The sequence below is a fragment of the Protopterus annectens genome, chromosome 10.part0, assembly GCF_019279795.1.
Source record: "Protopterus annectens isolate FY-2018-M chromosome 10.part0, PAN1.0, whole genome shotgun sequence".
Taxonomy (NCBI): Eukaryota; Metazoa; Chordata; order Ceratodontiformes; family Protopteridae; genus Protopterus; species Protopterus annectens.
In genome coordinates, this window is record NC_056744.1 from 1,688,401,849 (window position 1) to 1,688,428,662 (window position 26,814).

General features: G+C 41.8%; 1 protein-coding gene across 1 annotated transcript in view; it reads left to right on the forward strand.

Annotated features, from left to right (window-relative positions):
• Positions 1–26,814, forward strand: part of LOC122813904 (zinc finger protein 501-like) — an 85,965-nt gene that overhangs the window by 15,669 nt on the left and 43,482 nt on the right. The window contains exon 2 of the mRNA XM_044086451.1: positions 16,436–16,762. The gene's annotated coding sequence lies outside the window, so the exon portion shown is untranslated. The remainder of the gene's footprint in view (positions 1–16,435; positions 16,763–26,814) is intronic.

The window sequence follows — 26,814 nt, forward strand, 5'->3', positions numbered from 1 at the left end:
TTAGTGTGCTGCATGTGTTATTTCCAATCAGGATTGGCAATGTGTGTATGAGTAGCGTGTTATGATGGGAATGTACAATTAATGGGTGCAGTCTGATATGGGGTGAGTAAAAATGAGGACATAATATTGTAATGTTTTGCTGCTTCAAATGATATATGTGATGAGGTTTGTAGCAGCTCAGTATACGATTGATCCTGATGGTATCATATTGCATTGCTTTGATTGTACTAATGCTGAACATTAATAAATATAGAATCATAGAAAGTTACTAGGCTGTTGGCCCTGAGGACTTTACAAGCCTAACCAAGAATTTAGCCAATGTTCTAGCAAGTCAGCTCCCAATGCCCCTGTTCAGCACAGGTGGAATCCCAGTATTTTCTGTTCCCTATCCAGTTATCCAGGTTGTACTTAAGAGATATTCTGTAACTAAATTTTAGTCTCAGTCCTCAAAGGATCATATGGTATTTTGTTTCAGAGATGTATTTCAATGCACCATAACATCACATTCACTATTCTTTTTCATAAATTTGTTCTCCAGTAACATAGACCCACAAGAGGCATTCTGCGTCTCAGATCTGTTCCCTAACATTTTATACCCTAATAAGGCTGTATTTATCTGTAGTGTATTCCCTAGCCTATAAGATGCCATAACTAATTCTATATCTGCAATCTGTGTACCAACCCCACAAACACACACACACACACACACACACCATACTGTACCCATTGTTTTATAGGTTCATACTAGGCTATCTGCCCTAGGGCATTTATAAGCCTAGCCAGAATGTGTTTGGCTTTCGCCACCCATTTTAAATTTATTTTGCTATGCCCTTTTTCGAGGTTAGTATACTGTGCCTCTGTCTAACAGTGACACAGAAGTGATACCCGGGGTAAACCTATGATCTCCCATCCACTCATCAAGATTCCTCTTGAAGAGAGTCAATGAGGGACTCTGCCTAACCTGAACTGGGATTTTTATTCCAGAGTGAAGAGAACCTATGGGTTATGAATCTGTTCCTCCAGCATGTCCTATTTATTTCAGTGCTGAGGTTCAAGTCTCTCGGTAGCGTAGCTTCGATGGGATTGGATTTTCTGAGGTGCAGCATGTCCATTAATTCCGGGTTGGACATGGCTTTATACATCAGGCACAGATAAGCCTCTGAACAGACGGTATGCCACTGAGTAGAGCTGGAGTTTCTTTAACCGGGCAGCATATGGCATCTGTTTGAGCCCTTTGATCCTCTTGGTGAGGTACTTTTGGGGTCTTTCAGTTGCTGCAGGTGTCTGGTAAGGTACATCCCAAAGGGGCATTGTGCTCAATTATGGGCCTGGCGAGGGATGAGTAGAGAGGCACAATGACGTCCCCTGATCTAGATGTGAATCCCTTCATGATTAGATGGGCTGTATAAAATGTGTTTCTAACCACTTTGTACGTGGTTGTCAAATGAGAGATTGCTATCAACTTGGGTCCCCAGGTCCCTAATTACTTTTCTGTACTTAATGGATTACCACCTATGTGGTGAATTTATGGACACTGTTTTGCCAAGGGATGACTATACACTTTTTGGCATTTAGCTTGAGCCATGGCTCTGGCACCAGTTGTCTGTTTCTATGAGGCCCTTTTGGAGGATCGTGTGTCGACTGAAGAGTCTATTATGGTGCCCAGTTTGCAGTCATCTGCGAACTTGGTCAGCCACAGTCCTTCCGTGTTGGCCTGTACCATATATACCGAACAAGAGAGGTCCCAGGACTGAGCCTTGTGGGACACCACTTGTAACTGGTTTGGAGTCTGACATGGCTCCAGCAATTCTAACCATGTGGGCTCTGTCCTTGAGCCAGTTTGCAATCCATCTAGCGACATAGGGGTTTATATTTAAGCTGGTGAGCTTATCTATAATGCCCGAGTGGGGTATTGTATCAAAGGCTTTGCGAGGTCCAGGTAGGCTGTGTGGACCACCTTCCCTCGTCAATGGCCTTGGTGACTGTTTCAAAGAAATCAACCAGGTTTAAGAGGCAGGATCTGCCTTAACAAAACCAAACTGGGTAGGATCCAGTGTTTGTAGGTCCCCAATAACTTTATTTATGAGGTCCATGATGATCCTTTCCATAGCTTTGCAGACCAAGCTAGTCAGGCTTATGGGGTGATAGTTTCCAGGATCTGTTGAGGCACCACCTTTATGGAAAGGGACCACTGTTGCTGTACGCCACTCTTTGGGCACGTATCCTGTAGTAAGGCTGAGATTGAGCAGTAGTTTTATGTTTGGGTTTTGCTCTTCTTGGAGTTCATGTAGGACACAGCCCGGGACACCATCTGGTCCCATTGATGCTGTGTTTTTTGCTTTGGAGAGGGCGGCCCTTACCTGAGCATCTGAGATGTCAGGGGGGCAGCACTCTGCTGAGACAGATATTGCCCTTTTGGTGGGAGGGGAGAGACTGGCGCTGAACCTGTCAGCTAGGATGTTGAAGCTTTAATGTCTGTGGGTTTTAGGTGTATTTTTTGTCATTTTGGACTAATTCTGCAGGCATATCTGGAATTACCACCCAGGTTCCTAACATAACTAAAGAAAGCCTTGTGATTATCCTTAGTGTCCTGTGCAATTTTTCTTTCGAAGCTGGCCTTAAACAATTTTATGTGTGCCCATAGTTTTTGCTAATACTGGTCAGTGATGCCTTCCGTTTGGGATTTTGCTCGAATTATGTAGTAGCTTCCTCCTTCTATTGTTTAGTTTGTTTATGGCTGGGGTCCACCAGACAGGGCGTCCTGCCTTTGGAGGATTGGGTCTTGGTTTTATTTGGGATTGCATGATCCATGCATTCCTGAAAGGTGTTCATAGAATGCATTTATAAAGGGATTCTGCGTTCTGGGCCATTATTTTCCACAGGCCGGGGCTTTCACGAAGGATTACCTCAGTTTTTGAGGAGTGTGAAATTTGCTTTAGAAGTTTTTCACTATGGTTTCTCTGGGCAGGGGAATTGTAGGGTCGGGATGTGAATTATCAGTGAGATTAGTTTATGAAAGATACCGAGTCTTACCAGTGAGGGATACACTTCTGGTCTGGAGCATAGAGTCCCCATGTTGGTGATGATCAGGTCCAGTATGTTTTCCACCTCTTGTGGGAGTGGTAACAAAGTTGTTCCATAGCATTTGAGTTTATAAATTCTAGGAACCTTTGGGCTAGGGTGCTGGAGCTAAATGCTCCCAGTCTATCTGTTTGGAGTAGTTGAAGTTAAGCCCAATATAATGGTGTTTGGAGAGACCTTCATATTTTTCCAGTGTGTTCTCAGGAAGGCCAAGTGGGGTTCCTGGGTTTGGGAAGGGATGGTCTGTAGCAGTCTGCCTAAACTGGAAGGCAGTTTTTACCCACTGTTAGTTGCACATGAATAGTCTCTGATGCTTTGTGCTGTGCACACCAACCTGGAGGTGTAAGGTATCTTTGCTTTGATGAATATCGATACTCCCCCTCCTTTTTATGTGGATTCGGTCCAAGTTTTGGGGCCGAAAAGCATGGTATGAGGTATAACCTGGTAGTGCTGGGGGTGCTCTGGGGGAGCCCTGAACCAGGTTTCTGTTACTGCACCTGATATCGATGTTCTCCATGCTAAGGAGAGTTTAAAGTCTTTGTGCATCTTGAGGGTTTAGACTTCTGGCGTTGAGTCGCATTACTCTCAGATCTGTTCCCTAACATTTTATACCCTAATAAGGATGTATTTATCTGCACTGTATTCTCTAGCCTGTAAGATGCCATAACTAATTCTATATCTGCAATCTGTGTACCAACCCCACAAACACACACACACACACCATACTGTACCCATTGTTTTATAGGTTCATAGGTTCATACTAGGCTATCTGCCCTAGGGCATTTATAAGCCTAGCCAGAATGTGTTTGGCTTTCGCCACCCATTTTAAATTTATTTTGCTATGCCCTTTTTCGAGGTTAGTATACTGTGCCTCTGTCTAACAGTGACACAGAAGTGATACCTGGGGTAAACCTATGATCTCCCATCCACTCATCAAGATTCCTCTTGAAGAGAGTCAATGAGGGACTCTGCCTAACCTGAACTGGGATTTTATTCCAGAGTGAAGGGAGCCTATGGGTTATGAATCTGTTCCTCCAGCATGTCCTATTTATTTCAGTGCTGAGGTTCAAGTCTCTCGGTAGCGTAGCTCGATGGGATTTGGATTTTCTGAGGTGCAGCATGTCCATTAATTCCGGGTTGGACATGGCTTTATACATCAGGCACAGATCGCCTCTGAACAGACGGTATGCCACTGAGTAGAGCTGGAGTTTCTTTAACCGGGCAGCATATGGCATCTGTTTGAGCCCTTTGATCCTCTTGGTGAGGTACTTTTGGGGTCTTTCCAGTTGCTGCAGGTGTCTGGTAAGGTACATCCCAAAAGGGGCATTGTACTCAATTATGGGCCTGACGAGGGATGAGTAAAGAGGCACAATGACGTCCCCTGATCTAGATGTGAATCCCTTCATGATTAGATGGGCTGTATAAAATGTTTTTCTAACCACTTTGGCCACGTGGTTGTCAAATGAGAGATTGCTATCAACTTGGGTCCCCAGGTCCCTAATTACTTTTTCTGTACTTAATGGATTACCACCTATGTGGTAATTTATGGGCACTTTGTTTTTGCCAAAGGGGATGACTATACACTTTTTGGCATTTAGCTTGAGGCCATGGCTCTGGCACCAGTTGTCTGTTTCTATGAGGCCCTTTTGGAGGATGCGTGTGTCGACTGAAGAGTCTATTATGGTGCCCAGTTTGCAGTCATCTGCGAACTTGGTCAGCCACAGTCCTTCCGTGTTGGCCTGTACCTCCGAGAAATATATACCGAACAAGAGGTCCCAGGACTGAGCCTTGTGGGACACCACTTGTAACTGGTTTGGAGTCTGACATGGCTCCAGCAATTCTAACCATGTGGGCTCTGTCCTTGAGCCAGTTTGCAATCCATCTAGTGACATAGGGGTTTATATTTAAGCTGGTGAGCTTATCTATAATGCCCGAGTGGGGTATTGTATCAAAGGCTTTTGCGAGGTCCAGGTAGGCTGTGTGGACCACCTTCCCCTCGTCAATGGCCTTGGTGACTGTTTCAAAGGAATCAACCAGGTTTAAGAGGCAGGATCTGCCCTTAACAAAGCCAAACTGGGTAGGATCCAGTGTTTGTAGGTCCCCAATATCTTTATTTATGAGGTCCATGATGATCCTTTCCATAGCTTTGCAGACCAAGCTAGTCAGGCTTATGGGGCGATAGTTTCCAGGATCCGTTGAGGCACCACCTTTATGGAGAGGGACCACTGTTGCTGTACGCCACTCTTTGGGCACATATCCTGTAGTATGGCTGAGATTGAGCAGTAGTTTTATGTTTGGGTTTAGCTCTTCTTGGAGTTCATGTAGGACACAGCCTGGGACACCATCTGGTCCCATTGATGCTGTGTTTTTTGCTTTGGAGAGGGCGGCTCTTACCTGAGCATCTGAGATGTCAGGGGGGCAGCACTCTGCTGGGATAGATATTTGCCCTTTTGGTGGGGAGAAGTTTGCGCTGAACCTGTCAGCTAGGATGTTGGCAATGTCTGTGGGTTTGGTGTATTTTTTGTCATTTTGGACTAATTCTGAGCATATCTGGGAATTACCACCCAGGTTCCTAACATAACTAAAGAAAGCCTTGTGATTATCCTTAGTGTCCTGTGCAATTTTTCTTTCAAGCTGGCCTTAAACAATTTTATGTGTGCCCATAGTTTTTTGCTAATACTGGTCAGTGATGCCTTCCCCGTTTGGGATTTTGCTCAATTATGTAGTAGCTTCCTCCTCCTATTGTATAGTTTGTTTATGGCTGGGGTCCACCAGAGAGGACGTTTGCCTTTGGAGGATTGGGTCTTGGTTTTATTTGGGATTGCATGATCCATGCATTCCTGAAGGTGTTCATAGAATGCATTTATAAAGGATTCTGCGTTCTGGGCCATATTTTCCACAGGCCCGGGGGCTTTGAAGGATTCCACCTCTGTTTTGAGGAGTGTGAAATTTGTTTTAGAGAAGTTTTTCACTATGGTTTCCTGGGCAGGGCGTGGGGTCGGGATGTGAATATCCAGTGAGATTAGTTTATGGTCTGATCTTACCAGTGAGGGATACACTTCTGGTCTGGAGCATAGAGTCCCCATGTTGGTGATGATCAGGTCCAGTATGTTTTCCCCTCTTGTGGGAGTGGTAACAAGTTGTTCCATAGCATTTGAGTTTATAAATTCTAGGAACCTTTGGGCTAGGGTGCTGGAGCTAGAGTAATGCTCCCAGTCTATGTTTGGGTAGTTGAAGTCGCCCAATATAATGGTGTTTGGAGAGACCTTCATATTTTCCAGTGTTCTCAGGAAGGCCAAGTGGGGTTCCTGGGTTTGGGAGGGTGGTCTGTAGCAGGCTATAAACTGGAAGGCAGTTTTACCCACTGTTAGTTGCACATGAATAGTCTCTGATGCTTCGTGCTTTGCCACCAACCTGGAGGTGTGGGTATCTTTGATGAATATCGATACTCCCCTCCTTTTGTGGTTCGGTCCAAGTTTTGGGGCGAAAAGCATGGTATGAAGTATAACCTGGTAGTGCTGGGGTGCTCTCGGGAGCCCTGAACCAGGTTTCTGTTACTGCACTGATATCGATGTTCTCCATGCTAAGGAGAGTTTTGAGTGCATGCATCTTGAGGTTTAGACTTCTGGCGTTGAGTCGCATTACTCTTAATTTCTTATCCCTTGTGATACCTATGGAGGTGGGTTTGTCTTTTGAGCCTTGCCTAAAAAAGGCACTATGGGGTAGCAAGAGCCTTTGCCAATATCCGAAAGCCCAGGGGTGACAGGTGCAAGCCATCCCTAGCGAAGCATCGTGGCTTGTTGAGCATATCATCCCAAGCTGACAGGCATTGGATCCCCTTTGAATGACACCAGTACTTAAGCCAATTGTTGAAATTGATCATCTTGTCTTCATATTGTGGCATCATTCTTGGTGAGGGTAAGATGCTACTCAAGGTCAGGGTCATACCGGCCTGGGCTACATGCTCAGAGAGCTCCTTTGTCTCTTTCATGTAGTCCAGGGAGGTATCTCAGGTCATTCACACCAGCATGGACAATGACTGAGTCATATTTGTACTTGCCTTGGAGTGACCTGAGTGCTTGTGTTATGTGGCGGATCCTAGCGCCCGAGAGGCTGCTCACTGTGACCCTCTCCTTGTTCAGCCTGGTGAGCGAGACGTCAGTGTGCCTGACGATAGAGTCACCTATTACAAGTGTATCAGGTGTGTTGTTTAGTCTTAAGGGCTGTGACTTTTTGGCACACTGGCTTTGTGAGATATGTGTTGCACGTGTTTTGTTTTGGGGTAGCGGCTGCTTGGATGTCTGCTTTGGAGGTCTCTGCTGCTTTGGCAGATCTTTATTTAGAGCCTCCAAGTATGTTTTTGTGTGATTATGTGTTTGGTTTGCTGTCGTGGTAGGTCTATGTGAGACTGGAATTGTAGTGAGTGTGGTTTCCTTCTCCTCCTGACTGGTTATGCCAGTACTGAGTTGAGAGAGCTTAGCCTCCAGTTTGGCTATATGGTTGCATCTCTCACATGTGTTGGAATTTGTTGGGAGGAGGAGAGGGTTGTCTGTGTACATGAGGCAGTTGTAACATTGCCTCAAGATTCCCAGATTCACCAGCTGGACCAGAGAGGAGATTGATAACTGACCTTTGGACATGCTAGAATAATATTGGGAATTCCTTAATAATTGAAAACCAGGGCCAGTGGGGAGTGAGGGTGTAGTGCTTTTAATTTTTAGTGCTGACTTCTATAATTGCTTTAGTGAGCAAGTGCCAGGTAACTTAAGTGCAATGTGTTACAGGTAACTTAAATGCAAAAATGACAAACAGTAACTTTCTTTCAAGTGAAACAAGGAAATAAGTACAGTAAGCAATGCAGATATCACTAGTGATCCACAGAAGCGCTGAGAAGCCGCGTATTAGGTGGAATTAGCGTTCCAGGGAAATAACAAGTAAACAAACAACAAGCATATAAACAAAGCTAGATTCAGCAGGCCTGGATCTAGTCTATGCTACAGTAAACAAGGTGTACCAATTTCAGTAAGATACAGTTCAAATGTTCAGGCACTATAAACCTTTAACCAGAAATTCCCAGCTCAGAATGGCAGAGTCCAGCCTCTTCTCCCACAAGAGTGCAGACCACAAACCTTCTTAATGTAAAATAACTGGCCTGAAGCCCAAGTGCTTAAACCAGAACAAATACACTTTAAGAATAACAGACACTGTGCTCTCAATCAGCAGTTCCCAACTTAGAAGGATGAAAGCTACTTGTCCTGCCACACCAGTGCATGCCACAAACCTTCCTAATGTAAAACAACTGGTCTGAAGCCCAAGTGCTTAATCCAAAAGACTTAGAATGATAGCTACACTTTAATCAAGTTACTACCAACCAGTAATAAATACAATTGAATACTTTAGAGAATGCCTGGATTAGTGCTCAAGTTACACAAACAAAGCTAGATCCAGCAGGCCCGAATCCAGTCTATGCCACAGCAAACAAGGTGCACTAACTTCAGTAAGAAGCAGTTCAGATATGCATGCACTATAAGCCTTCAACCAGAAATTCCCAGCTCAGAAGGGCAGAGTCCAGCCTCTCCTCCCACAAGAGTGCAGACCACGAACCCTCTTAATGTAAAATAACTGGCCTGAAAGCCCAAGTGCTTAAACCAGAATTAATACACTTTTAGAATAACAGACAATGAGCCCTCAATCAGCAGTTACCAACCTAGAAGGATGTAAGCTACCTGTTCTGCCACTACAGTGCAGACCACAAACCCTCTCAGTGCAAAACAACTGGTCCGAAGCCCAAGTGTTTAAACCAAAAGGCTTAGAATGAGTTACACCAAGCAGTAATAAATACAACTGAGTACTTTTAAGATGATGCAAAAGTAAAAAAAGTAGTTAGAAACACAAGTACAGTAAAAGCAGATGAAATTTTTTTTTTTTTTCTGAATAAGTGCTGAGATCACAGAAACAGATTTGAGTTCTGAAACTAGAAAACTGGCCAGTTATAAGAAAAAAAAAACTAAGCTAGAAGGCTTCCCTCCAAAACAGAAGGGCTTGGGGGCTCAGAAGCCTACAAATAGTCTATACCACTTAACAGGAAAGGCAGGATGCTCTCTTTGTACACAGTAGGAGTGCCTGAAATCAGAATATGATCTCACTGCACTCAGTTGAGTGAGCAAATGAGATGGGCCCAGAAGGAGTATCCAAACACAAATTTACAAGAGGGGCGGGCAGTTGCAAGGCCACTAAGATTAACACCAAAACAAAAACAGGGAGTGTGGGTGTGACTAACTGAAGTGCAGAGTGAAAACTTCCAGTTCAGTTAATATTCCTTCCACACAGTTAAAATCAATTTAAATACTGTATTTTTAGATGCATACAGATAATTTTGTGTCTGAGATATGCTCCATAAGTTCATAGTGTCACTGCCACAATCCCACAAGTCAGTCTGTAGCTTATTTATTCACTAATTCCATAGGTCAACGTGATGCATTCTTCATCACACACATTTCCCAAGATTACAGACATGCATTACAGAATTACGGAGCCACACCTAACACGAACCCATTGCAGAATATGTAATTACAGTTACACTAGAAGAAGTCCTTCCATTACACTGTTGCAGTATTCTTTACATAAGGGTTCTCCTACCAAGGATAGGCCAACATCCAGCCAGTATACGAAAGCCTTTAGTTCTTATAGGCATCGTACATCATAGGTATGCTCAACACAAGGTGTAGGTCATAAAGGTGATGTACGGATGCACACAGAACATCTTTGTTGCCATTCTGAACACCACTGCTGAATGTTGGTCTGAATGTCTTTCTGTTATGTTTTCAGCTAAGTGCCTAGTTCTTTTATATTTTTTCCACTTCTTTTCTTATTTATTATGGGTATTGTGTTCATGTCATCCAGAAGGGGAAAATGTCAGTGTGGGAGGCAGATTCCCCATAAAGTCTGTAACAACAGGTGTTCGTTTAGGTGCTTCCCACAATCATAAGCAGTGGTCTATCTGCCAGGTGTTTGTGCCTAAAACTCTACATAGTCATCTCTCCTCTTTGTGCATGTACCTGAAGAACCAAAATCTGAAGTTGTTGGATCAGTGTGCTATGGTGGAATCCTCCCATCCCAAGGGCCAGCTGTTTGCCAAGAAGATGACCAAAACAGTTGGGTCTGATCTGGCTGCTGTCCAGTGTCCTGTGGATGTCTCTCTTGAGGTTCATGAAAGCCTAGAGGATCATCCATTGGTTGCTTTAGATTCATCTACTACAATTTAGATTCCTCTACTACAATCCCATTGGAGGCCAGCATGGATCCAGTTTCTTGCACCTATCATCATAGGCTTTTCACACATCTGTGCCTGATGTTGAGGGGGAGCCTCTGCTGATTCATATTCGAAGGACTGAGGGGGGGGGGGTTCTCAGATATGTTAGGGAGGAGATTCCTATCATCATTATTCAGCCTCACCTGGGATCTGTCCCTCCAAGGGTGGTTTGTGTGGATGTGCCACAGAAAAAGAAGCAAAAAACAAAGCATATTTCCCCTGGTGTTAAATATCTCCAATGTGAATGGCAGTATTTCACTCAGGGTTTATTTAATGCTCTGATGGCCTTAAAGCCTTATCAAAAGGGTCTCTGGGCCTGCTCCTTCATGGTCTTGCATTCTGCTCAAGAGGACCAGGGAATTAGATTCCTCACGTGAGATTCTGGACTCAAGGGCAGAATCTTTACCTTACTCTTCCCAACCCCAATCCCTTCCCATTTAGACTATGGTTCAGAGGAGGAGGATTCCAAAACTCCAGATTCCCCCCTAGAAGAACTCTCCTTTGGGGATACCATTGCCTGCATGATGGATTATTTTAAGCAGAATTGTTCTCAATTCACTGACATTCAGTAAAGATATCAATGAGCTTCTACAGACTGAGTCTCCTAAGCTATTTAATGTTCCTCCTGTTCTGGCTGCCTTTCTGGATACTTTCTTGGAAGTGTCTGGAGCCCTTGATTCTCAACCCCCTACACCTATGAAACCCGACAGATTCTATAAGGTGCCTGAGGAACAAACTTTTCTTTATAAATGCCCTTCTGCTGACCCTTCTGTAGTGTCAGTGTCCTCTGATTAGCTGTACAGTTATTGCCCTCTGCCAAGCTGTTGCCTTCTGATAATGGTAGTAGGGCTATGGAAAGGTTGGGCAAAAAAAGTTTATTCTTCTGCCACTTTATCCTTTTGGGCTATTGGCTACCAGACTGAAATGACCAGGTATGTTTTAGCCCTCCTTTCTCAGGTTTCTAACATGGTTTATGTCCTTCCTGACTTTGAGGTGAAGGCTTCATCCTTTTCTTGCTGGGCTGTACTTCTCAAGTTGCCTGCCACCCAACCAGATGTAGCTATGATGCAGCTGATTCCTCTTCCAAGGCTGCTGCCTTTGGTTCAGTTATGAGATGTTATGTGTGGCTTCCTCTTCAGACTTTGCCTGATGACATTAAGGACAAACTTTTGGATACTCCTCTGTAAAATAAAAATATTTTTGGTTCTGCTGCAGCTGAACTTTTCAAGTCTCTCCAAGACAAGGATAAAGTCTTGCAGGAGCTGACATATATATTTTTTGCCTGTTTCCAAATTTCATGGGAATTATCTCTCCAAGTCTGCTTTTGTTCATAGGCAACCTCTCCCTCTTACTAAGGAAAAGAAGGGATCTAGGAGTGTGCCTCCTGTTAGGTCTTTTCAGACTTCTGCCCCCAGAAACCTACTTTCCAGGATAAGCTGGGTTCTGTTTGATAGTTTTCTTCATCCTGCCTTCACCGAGGTTCCCTTGTCCCTCCATCTGCCTCTGTCTCTTCCAAATTTGCTTCAGCTCACTTCAGACTCTTGGGTTCTGTCCATTATCTGTTGGGGATATTTCATGGTTTGGAAGTCCCTTCCTCTCTTTTCAGGCATTCCTCAACCCCCTCTTGAACATTTCTGTAATTTCTGAGAGCTTCTTCACTCTCTTTTGGCTCAGGGAACCATTCAAGCCATGCTTTATTTATTTATTTATTTATTTATTTATTGACATTTTTTGACCGGGAAAGTCCACTGGGTCGAGGACCCATTTTCAGTTGAGGCCCAAGGAGAAAAGCTCCACAAAAACAATTTCAAAAAGTCTCAAGTGTGGAAGGGATTTTAGTCTAGGATGTTTTTGGTCCCATGAAAGGAGGGTACTTGGAAACCAGTTCTGGTTATTTCCTGGCTGAAAACTTTGCTCATGATTTCTTCCTTTTAGATGTTATCTTTGCAAACATTGTTTCCTTTTCTTTTATCCCAGGTCTTTCTGGTCTCTCTCTATCATAAAGATTTAAACCTTCACATCCCCATCTATCCTCTTTTCAGGAAATTTTTATGTTTCTCTGTCTCTTCCTTGCGTTTTCAGTTCTCTGCTTTCCCTTTGGCCTTTCTACTGCCCCAAGGGTATTCTGCAAAAGGCTTGCTCCTGTCATTGCTTTTTGAGTGTTTGAGAAATTCAGATCTTTCTCTATCTAGATGATTTGCTAGATTTGCTTATTCAAGCTCCTTTCCCTAGTACTCTGCTTCAGGATCTCAGGTGTACAGATACCCTGTCCCAGTGTCTGTGGTTCAGCCTAAACTTCCAGAAATTAGTTCTGGCACCTTCTCAGGATTATATTTCCTCTGCTGTAGATTTCAGGCAGTCCCCATGCTGGCATCTCTACCTGCCTCTAAAGCTCTGTCTCTAAATGCCTTTTTTCAATCCTTTTTCCTCTGGTGGCTCTCACGGCCAGGGAATTTCTCAGAGTTCTCAGATTCATGGCTTCCACCATTCCCATGCTCGTCTTCATCATGCTGCATATGAAGAAGCTTCAGAGGTACCTCAACTCACTGTGGCTTCAACATTGCCATCCCATGAATTTTCTGGCACATTTCCTTCCCTGTCTCAAGCTTGAGCTTCAGTGGTAGATTTATCAACTTACACTAAACCCAGGGCTTCCTTTTCAAGTTCCATTTCCAACTCAGGAGCTCTTTATAGATGCCTCAGTCAGGGGGTGAGGTGCTTACTGTAATCTCCTCAAGTTTCAGGGTCTCTTGCCTCCTCATCAGCAGTCAGACTACATCAGTGTAAAGGAGATGAGGGCTCTGCTTCTGCCTCTTCAGGCTTTTCTTTCCATCTTTCATCCTTGGCTCCTCAATATTTTCACAGACATCACCACAGTGTGCCCCCTTTTTTGTTGACATGCTACATCAAAGTCCTATCTTCTTTGTGGACTAGCTCTTCAGGTCTGGGATCTAGCTATCTAGTATCAAGTAACTCTTCAGGCAGTTAACACTCCCTCAGAGTGCATCTAGTGGCAGACTCCTTGAGCAGGTCCAGTACACAAGCTCACAAATGGATGTTTCACAGAGATGTGTCCCTGTACATTGTCCATTGGTGGGGTATTCCTCGGGTAGATATTTTTGCCTTCACTCTGATCAGATAACTTCCTCTTCTTTGTTCCGTTCCCAAGTCCTCTGGCTTGGAAAATGGATACCGTGTCTTTTGTTTGGAAGGGGATGTTTCTGCATGCCTTTCCTCCCTTTCCTCTGTTATCATGAGTCTTGCAAAAGATCTAGCAGGACACTCCCAAAATCTTGCTGGTGACTCCTTTTTGGCTCAGACAGCACTGGTTCCCTCTTCTTTCTCACTGGGCCACGGAGAATTATGACAAAGTACCTCACCGGGTGGATCTTCTCACACAAGACAAGGGGTCACCCATCCATCCTCATTTGTCCACACTTCAGATGGTACTGTGGGTGATAGGCTTTGGATCCCTTTTATACAGTTTTTCTGAGGACAATCTCTGGGTTCTGCAGGAGGCCAGGAAACCCACTACCAGGAAATCATATAGTTCCAGATGGAAGACATTTTCTGTCTGGTGCCTTTCTCACAATCAAGATCCCCTCTCTATGGAGGCTGCTCTGGTTCTCTCTCTTATTTGTGTGATCCGCTCCATGCTGAGTTGGCATATTCTTCAGTCAAAGCTCACCTGTGAGCAATTTTTGCTTTTATGACCTTAACTCCTCCTCTGGCCTCTAGGTTTGTGGTCAAGCAATTTCTTAAAGGCATCCTTCATATCAGAGCTCCCTAGAAAGCCTACTCCTCCTTCCTAGGACCCAATTCTGTACTTGAAAAACTGACTCGGTCTCCTTTTGAGCCTTCTTCTTCAGCTTCCTTACCACACTGTACTTGAAAGACTGTTCTTCTTTTGGCTCTCATCTCAGCCAAGACTGTGTCTGAACTTCATCCTCCTTTCTTAGTTTCCCACAGAGACAGGGAGTTTCTTAGTATAAATCCTTCTTTTATGCCCAAGGTGGTCTATGAGTCGTCCCCTAATCAGTCTATTCATCGTCCTTCCTTTTCTTATTCTCCACATTCTGCCATTGAGAAGGTTCTTCACACCTTGGATTTGTATAGACAGCTCAGATATTATTTGGATAAAACTAAAGTTATTCACAAATCTGAACAGCTTTTTGTTTCCTTTCATCTCAGAACTTTGGGTCTGGCTATTTCTACACAAACCATGTCCTCCTGGATTTGTAAGGCCGTGTCTTTTTGTTATTATTTTCATGGAAAATCTATTTCCTCATCAGTAAAGACACAATCTACTAGGGCATCGGCCTCCTCTGGGGCTTCTTTCAAGAGTCTGGATAAGGATTCCCTTGAGGTTGATACTTCGTCCCCTGTTCATACTTTCAATAAGTATTACAAGTTGTATGTTATTTCCAGTGCCAGGGCAGGCTTTGCCAGGGCTATCCTGCATGAGTTTGTAAAGGGCTGTTCTGTACCTTCCTCTTGCACTCCTGTACTCTCCTTTAGTTTAAAGAACATTTCAGTAGTGATCATGGAAGGACATAGTACTATCTTACCATAACAGCAGATGTCCTCTTCACTGTTGCAGTATTTTTTCCCTTCCTACTACCCCCTTTGTTCTAACTCCAGCCTTGTCCTTGTCTTACCCTTCTGACCAAGGGGGCTCATCATCATCTTCCTTTTTCTCCTTCTGGGTGCACATGTTGTCCTTGTTCCATTGGGCATTCTGCTTCTGGGGCATTTTCAGTTCTGAGTGTGTGCACTCATACGTCACCTTTATGCCCTACTCCTTGTGTGGGGAGCATACGTGTGACATACGATCCTGTAAGAACTAAGACTTTGGTATACTGCCCAGAATTGGGCTTTCCTTGGCAGGAGGTCCTTTATGTAAAGAATACTGCAGCAGTGAATAGAAGTTCATCTACTGTTGTGGTTAGATTTTACACAACTGTACTTTCTTATGTGATGCTGGGACTAAGTCACTGCACAACTGTTTCAGTGTTTGCTTTCACTGATTTTCACATTGCAGAATCAAGCTTTGTATTTAGCAGCCCTACTTAACCTATTGGGCCTGATTCCAAAAGACTTGCTCTCAGTGTAAGTGACTTTCCCTGTATAAGTCTCTCCTGATTCCAAAAGACTTGTTCTCCATGTAAGTAACTTACCTTGGTGTAAGGCCTATTTATAAACTGGCTTACACTGGGGATCAGATTCCAAAAGATCTGCTCTCGGACTAAGGTCTTGCAATTAATTAAGTTGCTATCTCTATAAGCAGACCTACACAAGTCTTTTGGAATCTGTCCCATTGTGTATGATGGCATAACCTAATTGGTGTCACTTTACTCTATTGTCGTGATCCCGGATATGGCCTAGTCACCATGGTTCCTCCTAACTTCTGCATAATGAACAGATACAGGTCTGTCTAGGAGACTGAGCCTACATTTTACTTTGCAGCAGAAAACTTCTTCCTTCTAAGAATATGTCCTCTTTGCTCACCATAATTCCTGAAAACCAGTTTAATCATCAGTGACGACCAGGAGTAAATAAGAGACAAACAGTGTGGGGCTTACCTTATCCTTTTTTCAGATCCAGCTTCACCTCCCTCTGAACACACAGCTGTTGCATTACACAAATTCTTGGTGTAGATCATCTATGTATGTAAGTCTTGCTCCTACAGAGAGTATAAGGGTGGCTTCACATTTCTCCCTTCTAGCCACACTGATGTGCTTATTTCGGTTCATAGGTATATACTAGGCTACCCGTCTGCAGACTTGTATAAGCCTAGCCAATAACTAGAGATCAGAGTCAAACCCTTTACCTTGTATCTGTAAGATAAAGACCTAACCATTAAGACAAACCCTCCCCTTAACCATGTCACCAGTTTTGCAGTCAGCTCCTCTGTCTCTGTTTCCAGGTAGCTTAACTTTATTCATTCTGTCATGCAAGGTAAATATATGGACATAACTGGTATTGTGGTGTGATAATGTGTAGCAAGTTAACTTGTTCTTTTCTGTTTTACTTGTTTCCCAGGAATGTGCTGTTAATTTGGAAAAATATATCGCAGAAGAGTTTGTAAAGCTGCACCAGTTTCTCCATGACAAGGAACAAAATCTCATTTATCAACTTAACAGCAAAGCGTCAGAAATTCTGAAAGAGATAGAAGAAAATCTTGAATGCATTAAAACTGGCATTACAGAAATCCACTCAGCAGTGTCTGATATTAACTTGGAAATCAAAACAGAAGTAGACATTCTGGAAGAGAGAAATTATGACACCGACTATCTGACAACTGCTGAGGAATCAGTGTCGGGTGATACCTCAGAACATGGAAAACACAAAGCTAGTGGAGTTCTATCAGTAAGTCCACCTTTGATTTTTGCTATTGCATGTCTTTCATTTTGGAAAGTGAAGTCTTATTTGCATAAGAAACATTTCATATAATAGCTTCCCAGCAGTCTAAATTGTGTAAAGTAATGTGCTTATTTTTTATTTATGTTTTTATTTTTTTAATTTTTTCTGTTCATTTGCCAGAAACTGACCCATGGCTTTACATAAAGGCAAACCATGTCAACTCCCAACATATTGAAATAAACATGTCGAGAACTGAGGTGCTAGAAAAACAATAAAATTCATTTCCAAACATGTCAAAACAAACACGTGTACAAAAAAAATTAAATGTCTCACCCTGCTCTAACTCAGAGATCTCTGGGTGTGACGACTTCCTTACTTGCTCACTTCATTTATCTCATTTTAAAATTAATGATTCATTGGATGAGCTGGACTATTTATTTAATATAAAGCCATCTGGAGTTATTGATGCATAAATTAAGCTGTCTCTGATTTTTATATACACAATTTCTGACCGGTGGCTGAAAATAGTGTAGCGTAGCTGTTCTAGACAAATACCTTTACCTATTGCAGGACTCTCTTTATCAAGGGTTTGCTGCAAGGTATCTTCAGATAATAGGAAATGCAAGGCAATTGGCTCTTGTGACCATATATACCTGCCAGTGCCCACCCTCAAATTGCACATCCTTTGTCAAGGAGTGCCAGACCAGTCAGGCCAGGGCTGAATTTATGAATACCTGTCCAGACATCCAGTTCCTGCTTTAAGGAAGATAATTTATTAGACTGCTTAATTTGCAGTGTAAGTCCATTCCAGAGGTGGGAAAGGTGTTTTGTAGTGAGTCTCTGTCTCTGCATTGTTTTGTTACCTGGTGGAGATTTAGATCCATTGTGGACTATCCCATTAGTGGATTCAAAAGATCAAGTACCATTGAATCCTTAATGACTTGAAAGTCAAGGCTTAAGTCTCCCCTCAGAAGTATATAAGGTACTGTATAAGGGGACAGTGCTTTCAGTTTTTTTTTTTTTTTGGTAGCTTACGGTTATTAAACGGGTGATCTCCTAAGTTAGGAGGCTCTGGGGTCTTGTTAGTTAGACACATTACAGAGAGGACATTGTATTCAGTAATTGTCATAATCAGTGCTGAATACAACGGAGCAGTGACCTCTTTGGATCTGGAAGGTATCTCCTTGTTGATTATCTGTGATAAGTGGAAGTGCTTCCTGACTTCTGTTACATGATAATTAAAGGAGAAGGAATTATTAACCAAAGTACAATATCTCTAACTACACTCTCATTTTAATGTGGGGTATTGATGTCATATGCTGGGAGGAGGGGTAATTTACCAAACAGAATGATATTACACTTGTTAGGATTTAATTTAAACTCATTACTAGCACATCAGTGTTTTTATCACATGGCTTTGGGTATCAAATGGCCACTTGACAGTGACTCACCATTTGCAGTCATCTACAGACCTGGTTAGCCAGAGGTCTTGGTTGATAGTCTGGAAATCAGAAAAGTAAATGCTAAACAAAAGTAGTCCCAACACGGAACACCATTGCTTATCTTCATGTTGTTTGATGAAGCACCTGCTGCCCGCATTGTATGAGTTCTGTCCTTCAGCCAGCTTACTGTTCATCTTACTACATTGAGCAGACTTTCTATGTTGGTGTAGTGCCAAAGGCCTTGAGCAGGTTGAGCTGTGCTGTATGTACAGCATGGCCGCTTGTCAGTAGCTTGTGTAACTCTTTCAAAGATGTTAACCAGATTCATTAGAAAGGATCTACACTTCACAAGGCCAAAGTACTGCAGCTCTAGCCTGATGAGATTTTTAATGCTGCAGTTTATCAGGTTAGTTACAATGTTCTCCATAGCTTTGCATATGTGACTCATCAGGCTGATGGGCCTGTAATTCCCAGGATCAGTGATACGGCCACTGTTGTGAAGTGAGATCATCACTACTTTGCACCAAATGGCAGTAGCTAAACTTAGGTTAAATAGTTTTGGTTCCTCTACAAGTACTTGCATGGTACTGCTGATTAAACAGCCATGTACATTGTCATATACCATGCAGGAGGTATGTTTAGCCTTTAGAGTTCCTTTAGTACTTGAACCTTGGTGGTGATGATGGGAGGGGGGTTTGAGGGATTCACGGATAAGTGGGGTTTGACTCATCATTTCCAGAGTGAAGATGGGACTCAGTTTGTTAGCTGGTATGTTTGCAATGTCTAATGAGTAAGAGTTAGTGGTGCCATCTTGAATAAGTTCTGAACAATGTTGGGTATTATTTCTTTCTTTCATAACACTTATCTAAAGAAATATAATTTGTTGTCCTTAATAGTCTTTATATATATATATATATATATATATATATATATATATATATATATATATATATATATATATATATATATATATATATATATATATATATATATATATTTTTTTTAAGTTTTAGTCAACTTTCGGATGTCATCCTTGATTTTGAGGGTCCTTAGAGCTGATATATATTTTAAGGAGGGTTTTTCTTTTATTGCCAAGTTTATGCAGGTGGACCACTGGGGTGGTTTCATTTTAAACTTTGCATTATATTTAGATCTGACACATACTGTCAGTTGTATATGTTATCTAAGTGGACATTGAACTCTTTATGTAGTTCCCTGCTGAGGAGAAGTCTGACATTAAGCTAGAATAAGTGAATCTTGAAACTTTATCTTAGAGTTTGGTAAAATTTGTGCATTTTTAATCACTGAATTCTGAGATATTCATGTTGTCAAGTTTAGAGGTTTTAATCATTAAGGTGACTAGTTGATGAACAGGCTTAACCAGGGAAGGAGGTACCAGGGGAAAAGTGCATAAAAAAAGCTCTATTTGTAAGGACCAAGTCAAGAATATTAGGCCCTCTAGTGGGTTTCCTAATCTGTTCCAGAGAGCTTTTGTTAATGAAACAAAGCACTTATGAATTTATCCTACATTTCAGGTATAGGTTCATGGGTAGTTAAACTCTCCCAAAGTAATTAAGTTTTTGTTTATAGGTAGTTCATTGATTACATTTAAGCACGTTGCATGATTATCAGGAGACATGGAGGGGGTCCTGTAACAGGCTATAATGTGATCGCTGTGTCTATGGGTCCCTGGAAATCTATCTAGAGGTGATGTGGTCCCTAACATATATGGAGATGCCATCACAGTTGCCACAGAGTCTGAAGACATAACAGATGCAAAACCTAGCTATGCACAGACTGCTTTCTTAACATTTAAAACAAATTTCAGTTATTACTCAAACATGGAGGTGCTTCAAATGCAGGAGGGCCTCAATGTTGGGCAATTTGTTGAGACTTCTAGCATTAACCAGAGCCACCATAATCTGATCCTGTTTTGGATTTGATATATTAGTTATATTGGCATGTCCATTAGATGGACTGTACCTAAAAAGGCACTATGGCTGCAGCAAAGCTTTAGCCGGTATGTTGAAGGGTTAGAACAAGCGCTGCAGGCTGTCCGTGGCAGAAGATGTAGGACTGTCTAGCATCTCATCTCATGTTGACACATATTGGATCTGGTACCAAATATTTAGCCAATTGTTGATGCTGCTTATCTTGTCTTTGTACGTAGTTGTCATCCTTGGGAAGGAAGGAAGGATTCCTCTCAGGACCAGAATCTTTCCTGCATTTGTGATTTGCATGGACCATTCTGATATGCCTGTCTGCATATATGTCATAGTTTTGCATGTCAAGTCATTCACTCCCACTTAGTTATATTTTCCTGGTGAAAGTACCTTAAGGTCTCCTGAGATGTTAGAGATCTTGGCATCAGAACAACAATTCACCATCACCCTGTCTTTGTCCAGAGAGAACAGATAGTCATCAATTAATTACTAAAACATTTTATTTATAGACTAGTCTGGTGTACTGGATCTGAAATTATTTAAATCCTGGTGACTCTTTGTTGGAAGTATGCCAGAAGATGATGTGGTATTAAATTTTCACCGATACCTAGTCTTCTTGGATCTGGGAGGCTTTGGCAGTAACTTTTTTATAGCTGTAGTATAAGACATTTAACAATGGGTTAGTGTAGACTGTTTTGGAATGTGTGATACCCACTGTCTGTGTCCTTTTGTGGGAGTGAGGACTCCATGTTAGTTAAATGTTTGCATCTCTCAAAAACAAAATGTTTTAGTATATACTAAGTAAAGACTCATTATTTGTGAACAGCAAACAGTTAACATGTCACCTACAGATACCTGGTGCTGTGAGACTCTCAACAGAAGAAAGACCAGCTGTCTGAACTTTTATGTTAGTCCAATAATTTGCAGAATTTGTTTGAAATACACAGACTATTATATTCAGTTAAATAAAATTGTTACTGGACTTACTGTGGAGAAAACCTGTTGTTCTAAGTAAGCCGAGAAGTGGAGAACCATATCCTATAAATCCCAAATTTATCACTTCCTTCAGAAAGAAATCAGTTTTAGTGTGTGACTTTTAATGAAGGCTTGGATCAAAATATTAAGTAACTGTAAAAGGAAAAGTATGTAAAAAAATTACTCCATCTAAAGAATTTCGCCCACTGAAAAATTGATAACAGCTGCCATGTGTACCATCATTCTGCCAAAAAACAAGTGTTACTAACTTAAGAATGCACACCATTACTGCACATCTGTTTTAAACAAAATGCTATGAATATCGATAGTGAAATTCCCTCTCCTGCTATTTCCAGTCATAACAAAAAAGCAGCCCGATACCTGTTGGCCTGTACGTACTGTTGCTTTAGAGAAACAGTAACTATGATGTACCATTTCTTTGTTGGAGTTCCCTTCCAGAGAATTGCTTAATCTGAAAATAAGTGATGCTTATCTAATCCAGTCTAATAGTCTTGGGGAAAATATGTTGAGGGAGGTGTGCTTAACCCAGTAGCAGAAATGTCATGTCATCCAGAGGTGGAAGTCAAGTTCTAGGTGCATCCATAGTGTTTTCCTTCCTTTTTAACCCAAACATATTTGTGTAACAGGACAGGACGGTATCCTGTTTGCATGTGGGTTATTTGGTTATGAACAGTGCTAGCAAAGATCAAATGATTCTATTATTTTAACCTACAGAAGAGGTTTTGACATTTAATAAATGATAGAAATGAGTGATTGTCATCAAAGGAGCATGTAAGGTGTTAGAGCATCATAAAATGTGTATCTTAGATCTGGTAGTCATTTTAGATTTGTAAGTATTCCTTTTTTGAGTGAAAGGGGCTGGTGAAAGAAAGCATTCATAAATTTTAGACACTTGGTTGGAGCAGACCCATGTGTATATTTGTGTAATCAGTGCCTTTTGGTGGTCTCATGTGTAGAGGAATTTGATGAAATGCATGTTTGAAAAAATTAGTTTAGCTGTAAGAGCTAAGCTTCAGAATTGTTTTCAATGACAAGTTCTAAACTTACAAGACCCTATTTAATGCAGATCTGTGCAGAAACATTTCCTAAGATTGCCAGTTAGACTGAAAGGCTAGGCTGTTGTCTGTCTGGACATCTTCAGAGTTCCATGATCTCCCTAACTTGCCTTATCCTTTCTGGGCTTATGTCTACCTCAAGTCTTGATCAAGATCTTACTGTCATTTCTCACAGATTTCACACCATGAGGGGATGCAGTTTTTTTTCCTTGAATATTCCTTTGTGAGCAATGTCTTTTGGCTGTTGAGACAACCCTGTAAATGGAAGCTGGAACAATAAAAGGCAGCATCATCTTAAGTGGACTAACTTAATTAAAAATGGCAGGAATAGTTCTTTCCATTAGAGTATTAAGTTGTACCGGTCACTATGCAAGGGTGCCTGGAAGAAACTTAGCAGTATCCTCTTCATTGTCATTAGTAGTGTGCCCAGATATTTGGGTCAGTTAAACCTTATTGTTGATAATTTTGTTCTCTAATACAAGCCTCGTTGAGAGGAAGATGCCTGGTATCTCAACTGATGTCATAGCAGAGTGTTGTAGAACCAAGCATAGTGCCAAACAATGCACTTATCTTCAAACAACCTGGGTGTACATATATGGTTGTGGTCAGTGAGGATTTTCTCTTAGCTGTACCACTAAAGTCTTCACTGTTAATGTAAAGAACATGGAAGAGAGTGGGCATCCTTGATAGGTTCTCTGCTTTAGTTAAAACGGGGAGGACATAAAACAGTTCATGCATACTTGGGCTGTGGGGAGGTGCATAATAATTTATATATACTGGCAAAGGGCCCTTAATTCCATATTTGTTTATCATCAATCGGGTAAATTGCCAGTAATTGAAGAGAAGTATTTGTAAAAGTCCCGAAGCATAGTAATGTGGTGTTTGTTGTGAGTTATCCAGTTGTGTAGGATTCACATACTGTCATGTAAAGTCCAGTACATATGACAGTGTTTCAGAAATCACTCTTGTACAGGACATACAATTATAGGTATGTGACTTACAAACCCCACTGTGCATTGGGAGAATTTTCATCTCATCTGGAAGAAAGTAAAAGAAGCTATAGATATGAGTTTTGCAGCATGTTTGCCCCACTTGGGGAATAAAATTGTCTTGGGTACTTGTACTACTAATACCCAATTTAAGGTAAAGTGCTTACCAACTCTGTAAGAACGGGAATCCAACCATCCTTAAATGCTGCATCTCATGTAATATCCCATACTACATCATTGTCATTGGTCACATGTAATCGCATGTGATACTCCATTATCGTCAGTCACATGAACTATCCCATGACATTCCATTGTCATCAGTCACATGTAATATCATGTGGTACTCTATTATCAGCAGTCACATGTTATATCCCATGATACTCCATTAGCATCAGTCATGTAGTGTCCTGTAATGCTGCTTTATCGTTCAGTTGTAATATGCTTTCCTGCTCCATTATCATCATAGTGATAGTACATTATAATCAGTGACATGGAATGTCCTGTGTTACTTCAACGTCATCAGTTATATACAATATGCCATGATAGTCCAAGTCGCCTATCTCAAGGAATGTCCTGTGATACCCAGTTACCTTCAATCACATGTAATATCCTATTTACTCCAAAATCATAAACCATGTGTTATGTCATGTGATACTCCGTTGTTATTCGGTACATGTAATACTCTGCAATATGCTATCTATCATCGGTCACATTTAATATCCTGTGATATTCCATTAACATCCATAATGCTAGCTACCCTCTGGTTTATCACTACTGGCCCTCATGGATAGCGGAAATGTAGTTACCCCAACATGTACTTGTTTATCCCACCTTTCCGTATTTGGAATTCAGTGCACATGTAAATAGCTTCATAGACTCATCTGTCCTCCTCCAAAGAAAATACAGTACAAAATGTAAGAATAAACCTAAGTGTGGAACCCAGATATAAACAGGTTGCATAATAAAAGAAAACAATCATTGCATGGAAAAGTAAATTTAATACTCCTAATGCTAAAAAGGAGTCCTGCTAATCTTACCAGAGGACTCTGGATACTAATCAAATCAACAAAAGCCATGTATGAGGTAAATATAGCTACCCAGGTGAAGGATAACTACAAAGCCTTCTTTGACAGCATTAGAAAACTCAGAAAATTCCCAGCACTGCAGAAATTTATCTCTAAATAACATCATATACTGAGACTCAGAGGACATAGCCAGTATACAAGTGGACACATTTAGCTCAAACTTAACTTCCTCTCCCCTCCTATATTCCTAGATCACATACCTGCATCTACACCCTCCCAGAAAATCTCCCAATAACAAGTCATCATGGCACTGTCCAAGGCCATGAGCCCATTTTGTTGGGGCTAGATAACATACTGGAGTGTCTGCATAGTCTAGTCCTATAGGTTCATAGGTAAATATAAAGCTAGCTGCTCTTAAAGGCTATATTAAGCCTAGCTAACAACCCTAGGCCAGAATCAAACCTTGCACCTTGTGTCTCTGAGGTGGCAACCTTAGCCATTATGCCAAACCCACTTCCCCAGGTACATGCCTGACTGAAGGAGGGGTGCTTATAACAACTTTCTGCACTAACCTGTTAGCAGGAAAGAGCATGGCGGCAGATTTTTATAAATAACATGACCTCTTTTTTTTCTGCAGTTACAAAGAGGGACCAAATTTTTGTGAGACCCCCTACTGGAACTATTCAATATCAGTCTTCAAACAGACTTTTTGCAGGAAGAATGGAGAGCAGCAGCTGTCATCCCCTTGCACAGAGATGGGATGTCAATGGAACCAGGTAATTATAGACCCATAAACCTGATCAACCTCACCTGGAAGGTTGTGGAAAAAGATTATTATGGAATTAATAAATAAGGACATCAACCCAAGTGAGTTCAGGTCCATGAAAAACAGATCCTGCCTAATTAACCTGGTCAGTTTCTTTGGGAGTAAGAGGTTTTGCTTTAGCATGCATTTCTGAGGGATAAGAAGTCTGAAAGTCAAGTGCCTGAAATTATTTACTGATTTCATTCCTTAACACTGTGCCAGAAAACCACAAATGTTATGAGGAATAGAGCACAAACGTGGACATTTTGCTAAAATCTAGACAGTTGAGAGGCATGCCTGTATGTCTTCAAGCCAGCTAATTCATGACATGATGGTCTGTGTGCTTTATACTTGAGCTAGCTTTACGTTAATACACATGAATAAACGAAATGTGGTCCTGTTTGTAACTGGAAAGAAAAGGTCATATTCATTCATAAAAACCGACTGGCATGCTTTTTCTTGCTTCTGGTTTTGTTGCTTACATTTCCAAAGCATTTGTGCAGGTGTTGTAATGGTAAATGTACAGTAAAGGGACATTAACATTTCAAAATGGGCATGCTGATTGGACAAACTAATCAGCAAGCTCATTGTAAATTGAACGTTCCCCACAGGAGGTAGTTCAGTAAGTTCACTTTCTCCATGACACGACTGATCAATTTAAGATGTAAAAAAAAAAAAATTCCATCCATCCACATCCTCTTTTTCCCATTTTGCACATGGGATCAGGGTATCACATAGTGGCAGTCATCTGGAGCCAAGGTTTACACTGCTGCATAGCTAGCCATGCCACTGTAGTTCATCCACCAGACACACACACACACACACACACACACACACACACACACACACACACACACACACACACACACACAGACACACAGACACACAGACACACAGACACACAGACACAGACACACACAATCCAGTTCACCTACTGCATGTCTGTGGAATGAAACCAGAGCACCAAGAGGAAATGCACAAGAACAGAGGGAGGACATGCACACTCCACACACAAGGCATTCCATCCAAGAGTCAAACTGGTTAATCTCTTGCTTTGAGGAGACAGCGCTATCCACTGTGCCACCATTCCCTCAGTAGCATACTGGTCCATACTGCATAACCGTTCAATGCATTAAAAAAAAAGCTAACAGATAAGATATATTATATAAAAGACCTCCAGTTCTTCACAAGAAGAACGTGTAATGCGTGATAAAAAAAGCAGTTATGTACCTTCATCCTTTGTAAATATCCCAAGCAAAACCAAGACTCACTCCTTCAAGAAAAGGAAGCCAGTCTGGTGGACCCCTGCCATAAACAACCTATACAATAGAAGGAGGAAACTAGTACAGAAAAGAGTAAAATCCCAAGAAGGGCTACAATCCCTCATAAAATCATCCAAGGCTAGCTTCGAAAGAAAAATTACCAAGGACTCCAAAGATAACCACAAGGCATTCTTTAGCTATGTCAAGAATCTAAGTGGCAATACTCAGATCTGCTTGGAGTTAGTGCAGAGTGGCACAAAATACAGTGAACCCACCGATATTGCCAACATCCTGGCAAACAGGTGCAGTGCAAACTTCACCCCCTTTTCACCCCCAAAAGGGCCCATAACCATACCAGAAGAATATAGAGCCCCTGAAATCACAGACACTCAGGTTAAAACAGCCCTCTCCAAAGCCAAAAACACAGCATCAATAGGGCCGGATGGTGTCCCAGGCTGCATCCTACATGAGCTGAAAGATGAACTAACCCCTCATCTAAACACACTGTTCAAACTCAGCCTCTCCACAGGCTACGTACCCA